At 50.6% G+C, this 18862-nt stretch overlaps 1 long non-coding RNA gene across 1 annotated transcript in view; it reads left to right on the forward strand.

Moving 5' to 3' along the window:
* The first annotated feature begins 339 nt into the window (after positions 1-339).
* LOC144162090 (uncharacterized) overlaps positions 340-18862 on the forward strand; it is a 334686-nt gene continuing 316163 nt past the window's right edge. Inside the window, exon 1 of the long non-coding RNA XR_013320606.1 lies at positions 340-1027. This is a non-coding gene — a long non-coding RNA (uncharacterized LOC144162090). The remainder of the gene's footprint in view (positions 1028-18862) is intronic.

Consider the following 18862-nt stretch of genomic DNA (forward strand, 5'->3'; position numbering starts at 1 on the left):
ACGATTTCATTCCTTACGGTCTGTAGATTTTTTAGTGCGCTGTAATTGATTGTCTTGTTTTATTCAACGATTCGTTAACACAATTTTTATTTGAGAAATTAGTGATAGCAAAATCATGCGTCCGGGACAGCGTCCGGGATAAAATCGGCGTCTTTGGAATCAGCAGCACAACGCCTTAGCCACTGAGGTGCTGCCGCGGGTTAACCGCTAAACCTAATTAGCGCTATTAAATTACAATTATTCGTCAGCCACAGAAGCTGTCTAGCGCTGCTTCTCTATTGGTAACCATCGTGCGCGGCGGCGGCGTTCATCGGCACGCAGCGATTTCATTTTTTTTGTTCCTTCATACTCCATAGCTGCATTTGGGGTTTTCCCAAACGCGTGCAAGGAAAGAATCGTCCATTTTTTCTTCGTCCCGACGAGAAGATGGCTACCGTGGTCGGTGATTGCAATGGCTTGCAGTGTTTGCGATGCAGGTGTTCGCGAGAACTCCGGATGTACCATGACATGGTGAGGTTGCGTTTTCTGCTCGACGCCGGTGCCCGCGGGTGGTGCTACTGCCCCCCTCCCCGCCGCGCAAAAGCGCTTTGTCACGTCTGTCTAGACGGCCTGTTTCCATCGCTCGCAGACGATGCTTCAGCTCCAGCGCTCGCTTGTTCTTTTGCTTGGCTTTCGGGCCGTTTCATGAAGCTGCATTCCTGGAAAGGTCGTGTAAATTGTTGGGCATGCCTTCCTTGGTGGGCGCGAGAGTTCCGCGGATATGTGTAGCAGTGACAAAAACGTGGTTCAAGCCACCGCCTGCGGACTAAACGACGCCTGAAATCTGTCGGTGGTGCTGTGCAGTTTCCGCCGCGATTCGTTGCCCTCTGAACTGCGGTACAAAAAAAAAAAAAATCGTTCCTTGCTGTTTGGAGCCTTCCTGGTGCTTGTGTGTTGACTAAACGTGATGGTGAGACAAGGTTTCCTTCGGAAGTTGGGTGCCGTCGGCTAGCTCGAAGAATGGATCAGCATGGAACCGAGATTGCCGGTAAGCTTACCATTTAAACAGTCATTTTCTCCTGAATGGGGACCGTGTATAATTCGCTTATGAAAAAAAAAATTAATAATAGCCACAATAGTTGCGGCAAACTGATTAGGGAGATAGAAGGATTTTCCTGGCCGCACCTTGTGCACCTTGACTGCGTTTGTAAATTTCACAGCCATCCGTTCTTCTGTCGGCTCCAGAGGCAACGCAGCCTCGTGATTAGGCACAGGATGCGCTTTTCGGGTCGTGTACCAGACGCCAAGCTGCCACGGGGGTGGCGCGTAGTTTGAATTATCCGTGGCGACCGTGAGCGCGAGGGAGTGCTTGAGGGAAAGTAAATTTTTTTTAGGGAGTGCGAGTAAGTTGCCTCTGTTTTCGTCGAGCATACGATTATATCGTGAGGAAGGAATGATATCCATGAGCGAATTGAGAATACCGAGGCAGAAGCAGAGGGACGAGGAAACGGGGAGCAGAAACTGAGCTTTTTAATATAAAAAACAATAAAGGTGGGAGCAGGAGCTCATATAAAGCATAGACGTTGAAAATAAAAGGAAAGAAAAAAGCGAAAGGCATAAGTAGCAGCCGAGATCAATGACAGCCAATAACGGAGGCCGCAAACGTCGGCGGCTCCGGCGGCGCAGTCGATACGATTCAGTCGAGCTACCTGCTTCGCGGGCTCGTTGTCTGTAAAGCACGGCCGGGCACCCGAATAGCTGTCCGGTTATAGCAGCAGCAGCTGCGAAGAGTTCGCGCTTCCCGGAGACGGATTTTGGGGAGGGGCGGGATGCAGGAACTAATTGCGGCTCGGTGTCGAATTTCGGCAATTACGTGCGCCGGAGATTGGTTGTCCCGGTGACCCGCCGCCGGCAAGAACGGAGCCGGCGGTCTTCTCTTCCTGCTTTTGGGATTTCGACCAACGGGCGGTACTTCCGTCGGTTGCGGTGACAGCTGTCTTTTGGCGTGCGAAGGCCGCGGAAGCCCGTTTTTGCGGCAGCATCGAAAATGTGGAACAGGCACTCAGTGGAGCAATGCAAAGGCACGAACTTTCGAGCCCGGGGTATACCTCCAATTTTACAGCGGGTGTCCGCAAGAAGAGGGGAAGAAGGAATGTAAGCACCGGGTATGGCAGCACAGAGGAAAAATGGGACACAGTTGGCTGAATAAAAAAACTGTGGTTTATTCCTCTGTGGTTTATTCCTCTGTGGCCAAATATTTAACTGGAATGCGCGAGCATCGACTTTTCATGCGACAGTGCCGTATGACAGAAGCCTAGTTGCAAACACGTTGAATTTAAGTGCATGCCCAGAAACGAATTTAAGTGCATGCCCAGAAACCGCTTTCATCTGGGCCCATCGCCTGCTGGCTGCTCCTTCTTGAGAGCGTCATGAGACAGAAAAATCGACGCTCGCGCACGCTTTAAAGATACATGTCTCATGTACAGGTGTTCCAAAAATAATACGGAGCACGGGAGCGGTGGCCGGAGCGGTCAAAACTAGAGTTCCTGTATATAGCTCCCCTAGGGGAGCAGAGTTGCGCGTCCATCCGCCATCTTGAGTTCCAGGTCGTGCGGCAAAGCCACCCTTCTCGCGTGAAAAAGCTGCCGCCGGACCGCCGCGCCAGTGGCAGCGGCGAGGAGTGGCGAAGAGCCGCCGGGCAAAAACTGGCGCACGACATTGGACCGCTTATCAGATGAGCGGCCGCCGCTTCCACAACCGCCGATGCCCAGTTGAGTAGAACCGACTGTGCGCAGCACTGAAAGCGGGCTTTCTGTCGAACTGGAACCCGCGGCATTTGGCAATCAGACGCGCAACGCTTGCGCTACGCGATATGCAGGAACTCTAGTTTTGACCGCTCCGGCCACCGCTCCCGCACTCCGTATTATTTTTGGAGCACCTGTGCATGTCCCACATGCACGTACTGAGCGACACACATGCAAGCATGCCAACACAAACATACTGACGTGCATACAGATGGACGAACACACAGATAAAGACGCATATAACAAAAGACAAATAGTGCGTGTGGGCCAACAGTCGATCTTGGCTACTGGACTGGACTAGAGAAACATTTATTATAGCTCCGCATCGGATAACGGGAGCAAACTTGTCGGCGAAAGGAGTGGCAATGTTGCCGTAACACCGCAGTAATTTTGGCGTCGTACCGTGCCTTTAAAAATGTGCCTGTTGTCTATTGCATTGCGGGGACGAGTATTCCTACACACGTTTGGTGGGTCGTCCCATCGTTCGCTGTATAGGTGCGCGGGGAGAGGCAATCTTCGATTAGCTGGCATATGGTCGCAAGCTTGCTGGATCGGAAGGTTCACCTTGACATTCTATACACGCTACGACATTTTCAGCACAATGTCCAGTGCTAATTCTATGCATGGTTTAGTTTCATGTCTCTGCAAGCTACACTTGGGGTATGGGGCGGGCCATAGTCGAGGGCTCCTGACTAATTTCGACCACCTGGGAATCTTTAACGGGTGTGCCGAAATGTCTAAGCACGGGCATTTTCCCTTTTTGCCTCCAGCTGAAAAGCAGACACCTCGGCCGGGAATCGAACCCGCGACCTCCTGCTCAGCAGCGCAACGTCTTAGCCACTGAGCCACCGCAGCGGGTACGTTCAAGCCACGGCGATTTACCCGCTCGCGCCCACATCCAAGCACCAACTTCCTAGAAGATATGTATTTTGTATATGGGCTCAAACACGCTTCGTGTCTTGTTTCCGCCCGCACTTATACCCCTCTTCTACGCCCCAGAGAAGACAAGCGGGGACCGGCTGCCCAGCAACACGGATCGGTGCTTTGTCTCAATAATTGAACAGTAGCAGAGCAGCGTTTAGGCCCACCACCCACTGCGATTTTCTTTCGGCGAACACAACCGTCTCGGAGGCCGCTTTGCACACTTCGTTGCTATCCTGCAAGGGGGATTACATAACCGCCGCCGTGTACCAATCACTTACTTCGTTGAGAAGAATAATGTCGCCCCGAAGGAAGGACGTTAAACCAAAGAGTATTGGTTCCACGCTTCTGAGAACGGAGACGGGCAGCTTAGAGACGCTGGTGAGAGAACCGGCGACGGAGGCGACGACGGACCGCAAAGAGTGGCCGCGGTAGGCTGTGAACACCAAAAATCCATCTCGTCGTTATAAATTGATCCGCGTGCGACGGGCCGCTAGACCCGTGTTTCATCCATTAAACGCACCCGCTGTAACATCGTCGGCGAAACGCTCCCCTTTCTGCCGCAGTGAGTTCTAGCCGGGTGCGACGCCTGCAAAGCAGATTTACACGTCGATCACGTAGATTTATTCTCTTTTCCTTGCAGCCTTCGTGGGCAGCCCTCCGTCGTTTTCTCCCGGAGCTCGGAGGCCCCCAAGGGCAACGTTACGGCCATTGCGTGGGTCATTATGCGCTTCGTACGACTCAAATGAAGTGACATTGAGGCCCACGGCGTAGTCAGGATCTCAATTCCAACGGTTTCTTTAACATTTCGGAGATGGTTGACCCACTCTCACGCCGAAATTCATACAGACAGGGCTGTGACCAGTTTGGAGGGGTCCACAGCACGCCGCCCCCCTCTCTGTACCTACATGTACCAGGTCGACGGCACAGTTCCATGGCATCGGATTAGGTCCCCGTGGATGCGGCCATTTGCGAGATTGGTCTCTGTTTCGCAAGAACTTGTCAGACGGCATTGAGCCGATCGTCACGGTACACTGCAAAGTTATCCCGGACCACAAAACTTCCAAGTTTCGCGCCCCAGATACGCAGCACTGGCAAGGCGAAAGATCAAAGCCCCCCTGTTGGGTTCGAAAACATCCGCAACCACTTGAAGAATGTGCGGTTTCATCATTGCCTCTACATTGCACCCTGTTCGACCAAGCGGCGGCGACCACGAGGCGGAGATCAGAGCCGAACCACGCTGAACCTGGCATCACATGAAGTGTTTTCGCTCTGCGAGGAATTCGTGCGAGCGGCCGTGGACATACGATATCCCAACGGATCGCGCGGGGCTACGTGGCCGACAATGCCAGCGCACGCACGTGTGTTATGATGCCTTCGCAGGTGGTGTGATGGTGGCGTGATGTTTGCACCACAATGGGAAAGCGCACCACATTGCGGAGGATCCATTGCAGTGGAGGTGACCCTGGGAATTACGAAGAATGAGGCAAGGACCGTGCAAGACCGCAAGCGACGAATGATGGCCTTGAGAGAGGCGGTTGTGCATCGGATAATTGGCCGGAAGGAACACGGGCCGGACATTCCTCTGCAGCCAATGGGAAGTTCACGAAAGGGAAAGTGCTGTTCTTTGATTGGACTGCAGGGAATCCTTTGTGTTTAGAAAGCCTATATAACCTCTTGTAAATACACTCTAAATAGAGCAGGAGACGCATTAAACACTCTCTTCTCTCAGATGTCGTGGTTGTCTGATCCTCAAGGTACCAGCAGATAACGAGTTCGTCTTCATTCCCCATGTCAGCGGCATCCATCTGCCGCTCAACCAGCAAGGCGAACGTAAAGACGAAAAGGGAAGAACTTGACTCCCCCTGTTGAGATTGATTGATTGATTGTGGGGTTTAACGCGCCGACGCAACGCAGGCGATGAGGCGCGCCGTAGTGGAGGGCTCCGGTTTAATTTTGACCACCTGGGGATCTTTATCGTGCGCCGAAATCTCGTACACACGGGCGTTTTTGCTTTTCGCCTCCATCACCCCGTTGAGAGAGACAGACGGTTAAAACGCGAAGCTTTCTCCCATGAAACCCGAGTCAAAGTCAAAGTCCAAAATCCAAACTGCTGCTACCGGGTCGGAACGGCTCGATCGGATAGACGTCGGCTTCGTAAGGCGACGGAACCGGGTTTGATTCCGACCACTGGGAGCGTTATTTGAACAGCGAAGCAGTTTAGCAAACGCAGTGTCTAGCGTGCCGTCCGACGGCACTCTAGCTGATCGTTGCAGGCACGGCTACAGTGCCGTCCGACCACATTCGAATATTTAACACTAGGCTAGCACTGGCCGAAGAGTCTGTCGTTGTAGTGTAGAGGATCCGTCTTAGCTTCTTGATCCCGAGATCGGTGGTTCGATACCGGCTTTTGCCTCGTTTTTTTTTCATTATTTAATTGAAGTGTAATTTTTATGCCTTAGGTTAGTTTTGGTGTTTTAAATGATTTCTTTGTGTGCGCTAGGTTATCTTATCTTATGTTTAGTTTAGGTTGCCTAACTTTACGTTATCTAGAGCGATGGACTGCCAGACGCGGCAATTTTACCACAAAACGCCGGTGGACGTCGATATAGTTGAGTGCTTATAATACCGTCGGACGGCACTCTAGACACGGCCTTTAGCAAATCATTTTTTTTGTGTCCGCAGTTAAAAATACCAAGAAAATGCCGTTCATACCCACTCATGGAGATTGGCCACGAATGCCGAGCATACCAACTCAGAGAGATTGGCCAATACTGGCAAAAAACAACAACAAATCGTGGCAACGCTTGCTCGAAACTAAAATGACGCGTCATAGCGTACGCCCCTCCTAGGTGATGTGCGCTGATTACCACTTCAAAAAAAAAAAAGGAAAATTACGGAAGCTCACACTTATAGCAACTATGACGAGAAAGGTCGTTGCGGCAGTGAAGAAGGAGCAAATCGGCTGCAATCGTGAACTTAAACCGTCGTGATGGTCGCGAAGGTTTCGTACAGCTTCGCTACCTTCAAGTTAACGTTAGTTAGTGTGAGCGTCAGTGTGACCTTCCTTAATTTTTCTTTCGCGGCACTTGATATTCCTTCACTTATCCGCATCATCGTGTTGTGAAGCCCATTCTGTAAAGTTGGCTTCCCTGCAGTGGGTGTTGCGCGACGAACGACGCCATCAGGTAGGCGTAGAAAGCTTCGCTTTAAAATGGCCGCCGCCTCCGCTTGCATTTCGATTTCCAATCAACGGTTTCTATCTGCCGGAATGCCGAGAAACGAATGACAAGGGGTGTGACGAACAGGACGTGTGACGGTTTCCGAACGCGCAGGTCTCATGACATATCGGCATGTTCCAGCAGCGCAGTCTTGCGCTGCGGGGATAAGTACGCCTTGACGACATTATCAGCAGACCCCGACGGGTGCAAGCTTCGCATGTTGCGATTGATTTTTACTCCAAACACTTCCCGCTTTCCCCCGCTTATCTTGCCGCGCGCTAAAAGCGGCCACAACGCTGCGCTAAAACTTGCGAGGCTGTTGGTGTGGCGGGCTTTAAGGCGGATTGAGTTCGTCGATGGCGATGAAGAAATGAAAGAGGCGATTAAAAATGGAGGCGGGCATAGGACGTCGAAACAGCGCGCGTCCTCTTATCGTCGGCCGGGGAAAGGGTGGACGCCCGCAGCCCTGTGTACTGGGGACGCGGCAAGGCGCGCTTGTTTGACGTGGGGGCTTAGCGGGGAACAAAGAGTGGCCGTCGTTCTTCAAAAAAAGCTTACCTCTTCCTACACGGGCCCGTAGTTCGCGAACGCGGCGTTAAGAGCTCGGCGTTTGTCTTGGGAGGAGGAGGAGGTGGATGGGGGGAAGGGGAGGGTTTCTCTGGGTGGTGTTGGTGGAAGACCGGACGGGCCAAGATGGAGGAGCGGCGAAGATGAGTGCGGGGGAGACGGAGGACGGGGGAGGAAAAGCGGGCACAGACGGGCACACACCAGCAGCGAGCGGCGGCTCCCGGTTCTTGAATCGAAGGCTTAGGGCGCGGGTTACCGCTCGGCGCTCGGGATGTACCGGCTACGCCGGGCCGGCTAAGGCGACGCGGTTTGGTCGCGGGCCGACGGCAGTCCATCAATTACGGCGCCCACCGCACACCTAATCCCGCCGGCACACACACGCACGGCCGCGATTGGGTTGGACAAGCGCCGCCACCGCTTCCACTACGCACTCCTCGCGCTGGCCGCCTCTCTTCTTCCCCTTTGTCTCTAACGCTAACGTCCTGCTGCTCAGTGCGCTTCTCGGCCTTAGCGCCGTGTTCGCCCTGGGTCGCCCAGTGGATGAGGCGTTTTTTTTTTTTTGCTCAGCAGGAGGTCATTGGTTCGACTACTGGCCCCCGCGTCTGCATTTTTGTTGCGAGGAGAAACCAGAACTGCAGAGGGCGTCAAACGAACACGCCGTCACTTTTGACAACGTTCGTCGCGTATCGGAGAGAAGGGTACGACCATCAAGTTATACGGGAAAGATATTAACACGAAAGCGCTACTTAACTCGTAGCGTGTAAAATCCGGCGTTGTCGTGGCCTAGAGATGACCCACAAAATGGCTATTGGTGGATGCCATACAAAATGGCCGACGGCACATGGGGACGACAAACAGGCCAGAGAATGCCAGGGTTGACGCCGAATTGGTCAGGCAAGCTGCCGTGAGCAAAGTCGAGCAACATGGGTGGAACAGAAAAAAATTAAAGCCGTTCCACTAAATGTGAAATCTGTCGGAAGTGCAGAGCAGTGATTTGCCATAATGGGCTGCAGCGCCGTTATCCGCGCCCTGCTGCCACCCAATGCATTTCAAATTTCCCGCCTTCGCAGTGCTCGCGCGCCCCCTGCCTGAAAGTGGGCCAGCGGGAACTCTGTTCTTCTTGTGCTTGCTTTAATTTCGTATGCTGGAGCCGTTTTGCGTCATTTCGAACGCGCCTTTTTTTTTTTTTTTTTTCTTGCGCGGCCGCTTTTTTCGCTCGCTATCGTAAAAACCAACCCAACGAGCGGTCCCAACTAAATCAACGCGAGAGCTGCCGGTTATATACACAGATTTTTCCTGAAGTGTACCTGCAGTTTTCTTTGAGCTAAATACCCCGGGGACGTGTATGACAAGCGCCAGCGGTTCACGAGGTTCGAACGGTTGTTAATATTTAAACCACGTAATTTTCGAAGCCTCAGCGTGACCCCCTGACGACGGCACATCAGGCTCCACTTTGGTGCGTTATCTCGCTTCTGCGCCGCCTGATTCCGGCAGTCGCGTCGACCGTTAGCGAGCTACGACGACAAGACGAGCCCATAAAGTGCTCTCGGGGCCACCCAAGCACTTCCTGTGAGATGTGCGTGCGAAAGCACCAGTCTAGAGTAGATCGCTCCTGCAAGGTGCTCTTTCAAACTACGATGTCGTAGCCAATGAGAGTTGGCGGACCGGCCGCAAAGTTCTGACGGCAGCTGTCATCTTCACAGGCCAGTCCGCCTGATGTCAGTCTTATATCAGTTGTCTGTGGTGTGAGCATCAGGGAAGGAATGCTTTTTTGACAGTCGACATTACTCTGGAGAATGCAAAACGGACATCTACGTTTTCACGTTTTGGCCGTGTTGGACATCTGGGTCCTCCAACTGCGGCGCGTTCAGTAGCATTGATGGTCAAAGATTTCGAAAATCAATTGGAATTCGAGTTCAGGCGGGGCGGTTTGGCCGGTTAGGTCGCCGTGTAGATTTGGCGAAGCAGCACGCGAGGACTATGGCGTCTTGCGTCCCTCATGGAACCGCAGGACCATGTCCGTGGGTAGGACCCTCAGCAGTATTTCCCGCAGCACGGCGCAATAGGTTGTCGAGCTTGTGCCAAGAGCCTCGAGGCTTCGTTTATGTGCCTTATTGCAAAGTTGCTGCAGTTGTCGGACGTCCGCAGAAAGTTACACTGGCTTGAAGTCCAGGAGGCCTCGTAGATGATCTTGCAGGATGATGTGGTCATCTCTGAAGCCCATCTTCAATATACGAATGGAGTTCTTACAGTCCCGATACGGCCGATGGGGCTGCTCAGGTCATGAAATTCGTTGAACTTTACTAGTTGAACTTGTCAACCGTGCTGAGCTCGTCGATGTTGTGGACTACGGCCGCAAACTGCGTCCAGAACAGCTGCATAATCTGCGGTTTCCGTCAGATTTCAGCAGTTCCAGTTGGGGTAGGTTGCACTTGCCAATGGGTAATGGGCGGATGGTCACAGGGCGTGGCGATGGAGACCGGGGGCCGAGTTCTCTAAAAAACGGGCGTCGCTTTGAAACGACGGGGTAGCGCCATGCAAATGCATGTGTTCTGGGGTTGGGGCCGTCGCTTTGGGGTTACCAGCAGGTAGAGTGAGCCGCAGAAAAGCGCTGTGGCAAGGGCGCGAAGCGACAAGTGAAATGACGGGGGGGGGGAGTGGGTGTCACTTTGCGCCCTTGCCACAGCGTCTTTCTGCGGCTCACTCTACCTGCTGGTAACCTCAAAGCGACGGCCCCAACCCCAGAACACATGCATTTGCATGGCGCTACCCCGTCGTTTCAAAGCGACGCCCGTTTTTTAATTAGGCCCCGGAATTCTCGCAACTTGAGACGTACACTCGTATTCAAGCTGTCAACCTTTTCGCCGCATCGCCCAACGTCTGACGTCTCGCTGTCTAGCAAATCATATGGCGTCTCATCAAATACCGCCTGGTCCACTTTATCGCTCCATAAAATGCGCCGATTCGTTCGAGCAGTACACTTACTACAGATGCCGTCACCTCTTGATTTTCTCTTAGGCTGTCTCCTGCTTCCGATTATAGGCCATCCAGTAGCGCTTGTAGGCTGAGGTGTTGTTCCACTTGGTCGCACGCAGCGGTAACTCTCGTCAAGATCGCAGGCGCCTCGTCTTCTCCTGGACTTTCGGGGCTCGGTGCGTGGATGTGGTCGGCGTCGTCTAGAAGTCCCGGGTTCTCGGCACCATGTGTTGGACGTCGTCCAACCGCGGGGCGATGCTCAATGAGCGGAAGGAAGCGTCATTACACGGGCTGAATTCTCTAAAGCGACGGGCGTCGTTTTGAAGCGACGCGGCGTTAGCGTGCAAGTGCGTGCATTCTTGGGTTGGGGCGTCGCTTGGACGGACGGGAAACCGCGGAAAACACGCAGGGAGCGGCACTGGTGCACCTGATGGTCCTCGTCTAAGACGACGCGATCAAGCGACGCTCACTGTTGCGTGTCGTTTTGGAGCAGGATCATAAGGTGCACCCGGGAAATTCCCCCGTGTTTTCGCTTTTCCCGCCCCTCCAAGCGACGCCCCAACCCAAGAATACTCGGTCGATTCACTAAATACCGCATGTGTTACTCTCGGATGTACATGTACATTTCCTTCTCATATTCAGGGCGGAGGGTACTCGGATCGCAATGATTTTTAACAGCAAAGTTGTTTAGCAAATCGTAATATTTTGTGTCCGCAGTTAAAAATGCCAAGAAATTGCTGAGCGCTGGCACGTGAGCGCGGGCCTCGCGACGACCGCTCGGCAGTTAAGGAAACCAAGAAAATGCCGAGCGCTCACGCGTGCGTGCCTCGCGGCGTCCTATCAGCGTCCCCGGCGCATGTTTGTCAAGTCAAGCATACCAACCTATGGAGTACGCCCCTCCTAGGTGATGTCCAATGATTATCACTCAAATAAACGAAGGAAGTCACACTTACAGCAACGGTGATGGAATAAAGGACGTTGCGGCAGCGAAGAAGCACATCGGGGCAATCGTGGACATATAACAATGCAACCACAATCAGACTTGGCCAATCCCCCAGAGTGGGGTACGTGCCATTATTGTTATGGCTCCAACCAACCAACCAACTTCGTGATGGTCATGAAGGTTTCGTACTGCTTCGCTACCTTCAAGTATCACGCGTTGGTGTGAGCTTTCTTCAAGTTTTTTTATGTCCTTTTCAACATATCGACCGTAACTGCACTCAAACTAACACGCGCAGGTGCGGAAACTGAAGAGTGGGATCAACCTGATTCAGGAGCGCAGGCTTTGTTGTTGCAGGTGCGTCGTACCTTTGAGTGTACACATGTGGAATGTGCATCCGGATGTTATGAAGGCGCTGGTTACCGCAACTATAATAGTGACCTCCGCGATAGAAGCGCAATGGCGTGCATGAACGCATCGTTCCTTGTCATGTGCCTCACTAACGGTGCAGTGCTGATAAGTGCACGGAACGATTATATAGCTCAAATACAATCTGTTTCCCGCTTCGCAGATTACCCTTTACTTACGTCCAAAGAGCGTGCCTCCAGCTAACGTGTATTTTCTTTTTTGGCAATCGACCCAGATAAAGGTACGAGGACGCGGGTTCGTTTCCCGGACGTGGAGGACACTTTTCTGTTGGAGCCGAAAAGCAAAAACGCCCGCGTGTGCGAGATTTTGGCGCATGTTAATGATCCCCAGGTGCTCAAAATTAATCCCGAACCCTCCACTTCGTCGCGCGTCGTCGCTCGTCGCCTGCGTTGCGTCGGCGCGTTAAATAAATAAATAAATAAATAAATAAATAAATAAATAAATAAATAAATAAATAAATAAATAAATAAATAAATAAATAAATAAATAAATAAATAAATGTACTCCTAAACCTCTTCTGTGTGCTCGTCTGTCAGCTAATCCCTCCCAACTTTAGTACACGCACACTGTGCACGTTGGTGCAAAAGTTGGCCCGGGTGAGTAGGGGGCAGAAACCACTCCATTGCGGGCCAACCACGCGCACGTATCGTCTCTAGTGGACGCGCCTCGTGTAAATATTTGGCAGCCTTATCTGCGTGGCTCTGAGGGACAAATCAGCGGGAACTGGAGACCCTGAGCACCGCACTCAGTACGCAGCTCACACGAAGATAGACGTGTTACGGTGGTGCAGGTTAAACAATCTTGGTCAGTGTGATAGTTTACTCGTGAGATAAGAGGTTAAAACGGGCTCTCTCGCTCTCATCCTTCTGATGCGTGTGCATATGCGGAGATTTTTTTTTTTCGAAATGAGCCAAATCCACCGAAACAGAATTTGAGACAAAAAGCGAAAGTTTGTTACGGGACGTAAATTCAACGCTGTCAATGATATGTTTTACACGTCAGTGAAGGGAATTTTACGGTCAAAAGTATATTCTGCGGTGACTTTGAGCGATATTGGGATGATAAGTTTCGTAATGTAACTGGCTGGCCTAGTTGGTATTCCATTATGTATACAGTTCAGTGCAAAAAAAGACAGGGAAAAGAAAAGACACAAGATTGCTGATGTGTTAGCGCTATTGTGTTGTCTTTTCTATTCTCTATGTATTTTTTGCGCTGAAGTGTACATTTTAAGTTTTCATTTGGCTCATATTGAACTGAAACACTCAAGTTGGTGCGGCATTCTTAACAAAACTTTATTTAAATTGACTTTAAAGAACGGTACGATGGAGTTTTGACGCAAAAGCAATTAAACGTATGCAGTAGAGCTTCAAGAACAGTAGAGACAAACATGAAGAGCAGGCGAGTCCTCTTGGCTGCATTAGCAGCTCTCTTCGAATTCTTCCGCAGGGTCACTTTCTTAGGCACGCCTGACGACACTCACAAAGTAAGCAAGCTCTTCATTGCCTTGCCATGAATTCCCAGAACGCTTCACAAGAATGCTGGTCACATTTTGTTCCTCTTGTTCATCATCTGGATGAAGCGGATCGTGCCCTCATAGCGGGTGGGAGGGGTGATTGGCCCGGGCTTGTAAGCGGCGGCTATTCGGTGAAGTCGCAAAAAGGTAAACAAACACGGGCTTTGCGCGAAAAAGACAACACATGCAGGAAGGACGGGACGAGCGTACGCGTTGTACGGGTTATCTTTTTCGCGCAAAGCCCGTGTTTTTCACCAAAGATTCACCAACTCGCCCAACAACAAGTTCTGCTGAAAAACAAAATGGTAATTTGGGAGTAAATGCAAACAAACAAACAAACAAACAAACAAACAAACAAACAAACAAACAAACAAACAAACAAACAAACAAACAAACAAACAAACAAACAAACAAACAAACAAACAAACAAAGAAAGAAACAAAGAAACAAACAAACAAACAAACAAACAAACAAACAAAGAAACAAACAAACAAACAAAGAAACAAACAAACAAACAAACAAACAAAAATAACCTGCTTTAGTCAGTAGGGTTGGGGAAGGCTGGATGAAATAATTATTTCGCATATATCGGTTTCACTCCGTTCACTTCTTCTGTTCACTTTCTCGTCGATTGCCTGAGGACAGATCTTTCGCCGATCGCTTAATTTCCGTCCGAATTCGTGATAATCCAGCTCCGAAAAAAAAAATCCGAATGCACTCACGAAACAGTCCGAACAGTGACGCAAAAAAAAAAAAAACACATTTTCATTGGGCAAATGGATTTAGCTCATTTTGATCCGTGCCAGAGCAGAAGCTGACTCATTTTCGATACGAAATACGATCTTCGTACAAGTTTGCCGGGCGTTACCTGACCTATTTCGTTGCGGCATCTTTTCTATGGGAATGTTGCCGAGTTTCTCTTGTCACTACAGTTTTATTTGACTTAGTTCCGGTTTGTGGATTTGACTAATTAAAAAAAAATTCCGGGCCATCTCCACTAACGCAAAACCTGGGGAGGGGCGAAGCATGCAGTATATAAGTGTAATCTTGGCGCCTTGGCGTTTTTTGTTCGCGGGGATGAAACAGCTTTGCTTGAAGCATGAAGCGTTCTATCGCGCGGCGTTGGAAAACGAGTGTTCCAATGTGTTCTTTTAGTACGCGTTACGTTCTAGCGCAAGGCGTCAACGAGTGTCCCCGTGTAATAGTGCCGTGACTAAATGAGACGACGACATGAGACGTCGACAGACCGCGCCGGTATAGGGGGCTTCGCCCCTAAAGAAACTCTTTATATGTTATGTCCCTGTGGACTTTCACTTGTACCACGGGGATACACAAGAGAATGTAGACGCTCTCACCTTCTTTACCGCCTTCCCCATCCCTGACTAGACCTTGAGTCTCCCCTCCCGACTAAAGAATTAAAATAATAATAATAATATGTTTATTTCCTTTAACGTCATTACGAGTCACTGATTGATTGATTGTGGGGCTTAAGGAGCCGGATCTACGCATGGGCTGTGAGGCACGCCTTAGTGGAGGGCTCCTGATTAATTTTCACCGGCTGAGGATGTTTAACGTGATCCCAAAGCTTGACACACGGGCGTGTTCGCTTTTAGCCTCCGCCAGAAAAGCAGCCACCGGAACCGGGCTCGAAACCGCGTCCTTGGGCTCAGCACTACAACGCCATAGCCACTGGGCCACCGTGGTGGGTATTTTTCTATTTGCGAATTGGGGCATTGGCGGCAATGATGACAATGATCGGCAAGCCTTCCTGGGTGAGTGATCTGCTGGCAGTTATTCCTATGGTCTCCGAGCCTCGTATTGACGCAGCTGCCCAACTGTCCAACGTAGCACTTACCGCACGGTAATGGTAGATGATAAACAATATCCTTCGCGCTGGCCGTACAATCTTCCCGCACACTAAACGTGCAGTGACTACAGGTACAACCGCACCAATTAAAAAAAAAACAAAAAACACCGACACTCGTGCCGCATTCGTTCTGGAACCTAGTGCTTCACGTCGACAGCCATCGCGAAGCGATTTGCATTGGGTCATGCCTTGCGCCGGCCCTCTCCAATCTCTTTGTGGCACAGGGGAACCATTCCTTGGCACCACAGCTGGAAAAACTAGGCGTGTTCGCTGCCTTCCACTGTGTCGACGATTTCCTTCTCTGCTTCCCCTTTCACAAAGGGGCCAGTGTTGATACAGGAAAAATTCTTTCACTGTTCAGAAAGGCGTTTCAGGGGCTCGAATTTACATTCGAATCGCCAGAACAGTCGACCATTAGGTTCTTGGACTTGCACACACTGGAAGATGCCAGCCATACGTGCTGGGGATACATGATTAGAGGGGATAAGGACTTGCCGAGATACGATTCGCGCCACTCAAAACTGGTGAAGAGAAGCGTTGCGTATTCCGCCATGATTCAGAGCCTCAGGAAGTATTGCGCGCACAAGGTGGAGCAGAGCCTCAGGGTTCAAGTATACAGGCTAAGGGAAAGCAGGTTTCCTGATGCCTTGTTAGCGCCAGTGTCTGAAAAAGCGTTAAGGACTGTACTGAAAAAGGAAATGACAGAAAACGCGGCCGGTCGTTCTACCATATATCCATAAAGTGGCACAAGGGCTAGAAAAGATTGCTGCAAGACATGACCTTCCTGTTGCTTTCACGGCGCCGAGGAAATTGGTAGGTCTTTGTAAAAAGGTCGACAATGCGTAGAAACACTGAGACGCCTGCTCCACCAAGCACGAGCACAAGTTTGTAGAATGCAAAAAAGATATTGTTTATCATCTACCATTGCCATGCGGAAAATGCTACGTTGGACAGTCGGGCCGCTGCGTCAATACTACTGCCAGCAGATCACTCACCCAGGGAGGCTTGCCGATCATTGCCGTCATTGCCGCCAATGCCCCAGCGTTTGAGATTTCACTAAGACAAGTGTCACCGGCCGAGGCCTAGAAAAGGTAGAAAGGGATGTTTTAGAAGCCTTCGCCATCATGAAAACAGACGCTTGCATAAACCTGCCGTCAGTAGCCCTCACAGATAGTGAGGTAGAATTGCTTACACATGCGTAGGGGCGCTTAGACGAGAGGGGTTTTTTGACGGGTTCGCATTTTCTTGTTATAAATTTATAACCTTGATTCGCACCAGTTCCTTTTTATGTATATTTGGGTGTATTGTGGATAATAATCGAGTTGATAGTTCGCGCTTCGTCCCGTCCTTGTGCGCTCTTACCTTATATGTTGAAGTTTTAATACAGCGCGGTGCAAGAAGACCCCGTTAGCAAGTTCAGTTTCATCGCTGGCAAAGGTTCGTTATGTCTCATCCTTGCATCAGCTAACCGGGATAGATCTGCCACTACGCAACTAAATGGGCGCTTCACAGGGCTGCTTGACGGCCCTGCTAATTGCCACTCAGTGCAGCGGAAATCTTTGATTGATTGTAGGGTTTAACGCGCCGACGCAACGCAGGCGATGAGGTGCGCTGTAGTGGAGGGCTCCGGATTAATTTGGACCACCTGGGGATCATTAACGTGCGCCGATATCTCGTACACATGGGCGTTCTTGCTTTTCGCCTCCATCAAAAAAGCGGTCACTGCGGCCGGGAATCGAACCCGCGTCCCCTTTTCGCCTCCATCAAAAAAGCGGTCACTGCGGCCGGGAATCGAACCCGCGTCCTCGTGCTCAGCAACACAACACCTTAGCCACTGAGCCACCGCGGCGGGTAGTGCAGCGGAAATCAGCAGGCTGCTTAATAATATTTTCCCTTTTGCGAGTTGGTTGAGGAGGAGGAGGAGGAAACAACTTTTATTGTCAGACAGAGCGCGTTAAGCGCCCGATGGGGTGGCTCCCTCTTCACGGGTTCCATATGCTTCCAGGGCCGCCTGGCCCCTGTGGATCAGTCGGAGCTGGTCTTCCAGGGCGGGGCTGGATAGCAAGATCTCCCATCGCTCGTCAACGGTGAGGATAGTAGGCGAATTACTTATGGGTATAGGTGGGGGGCGGTCTTTGGAGAAATTGCACTCTCCTATGACGTGCTGGAGAGTGCCTAGTAGATTGCAGTGAGGGCATCTGTTCTTGTAGATTTCAGGGTACATTTTATTCTGGAGGGAGGGGTGAGGAAAGGAGCCTGCCTGTATTTGCCTGTATATTGCTTGTTCTGCTCTAGTCAAGGAGTGGTGGGGGTGTGGGAATGTCTTCCTACCGTCCCTGTAATATTTGACTATATCTGTGTAGCTGGTGATGGGTTGCCATCCCCTTCCCTCCTCCTCGGTGGCCCGGGAGTTCAGCGCTCGGGCCTGTTGATGAGCATATTCGTTGCCCTCAACAGAGGAGTGGGCCGGGACCCAAACTAATTCGAGAACTTTATTCAAAACGAGCGCAAAAAAATATTGACACAGGCATACAGTGAAGAGACAAGACTAGCGCTCAGGGTGCGATTTAGGCATTTGTAAGACAAAAACAAGGAAGCACATGGTTATCACAGCCAAAGTGAGTGTACATGTGTATTCAAAAAGAAAATACAAATCGAAGGTTACAAAGAAACTATTAGTTAAAGCAACTAATTTGCTCGCACGGGCTGGAGGGCATTGTGATCAGCCATATTCCAACGGGATGTCTATAGGCATCGCCATCAGCGTCACCTTTACAAAATAAAAATAACAATAAAATGTTTTAGAACACCTTGCTCCCTTGGAATGTTGTTTTTTGGCAGCGTTTGAACCACTGAGCATCATAACCAACGCCGTAATCATAATCTCAATTAGAATTATACTGTTATTAGTTCTCTTTAGTTGATACTACAATCTGACGGGCATCTTTAGGGCAGGCGCCTCCATTCTGGGGTGTCCGAGAACAACCGGGTGTTGCCGGGAGTCCACCATGGCACCACCGCACCTTCACGCATTCTTCAGAGACAGGGAACACCTGACATCTCCGAATGATTGAACGCAATTTATTCTATTACCGAAGGCAAGCTGTGGCGTTTAAAAATGCTATTCTGAAGTCTCAGTGATTAGGAGCTTCAAAGATAATGACTGATGGCCCTTTATGGATTTCTAACAACCCCATGCGAGGGCCCGACCCTCTCATAGCCTGAAGGTGCCCGTAATTGCTTGCAGCAAATCTCCGTTTTTTAAGCAATCGCGACAACGGAGATTCAACGCCACTGGAGAAATCCTAGACTTTGTCACAGATTACTGCTCCTATCATTTTCGAAGCTGCAGCCTTGGTTCGCGCTTGCATTATTTGCGAGATTATACGTTCGCAAACCAGAAGTCTGCTCGTGACTTTCAGGTAAAAAAAGCGTGCTGATTGCTCTCTATTGTTCGCTATCGATGCAAAATGTACTTCTTATCGCGGCTGCTGAAACCAAAGGGGCTTAGAGACAAGTGAGAAATACTGGCAGAGCCTTGAGTATATACGCCGAACATGCAAGCGGACCATGCAGCGCCAACAATGCGAGAAGCTTTCGTCCGATGATAAATTTAGTGCTCCCGTACTCAACCAGTTGGGCAGT

Source organism: Haemaphysalis longicornis, unplaced genomic scaffold (assembly GCF_048455015.1).
Source record: "Haemaphysalis longicornis isolate Haplotype H1 unplaced genomic scaffold, Haemaphysalis longicornis Haplotype H1 scaffold_12, whole genome shotgun sequence".
NCBI classification, from domain to species: Eukaryota; Metazoa; Arthropoda; class Arachnida; order Ixodida; family Ixodidae; genus Haemaphysalis; species Haemaphysalis longicornis.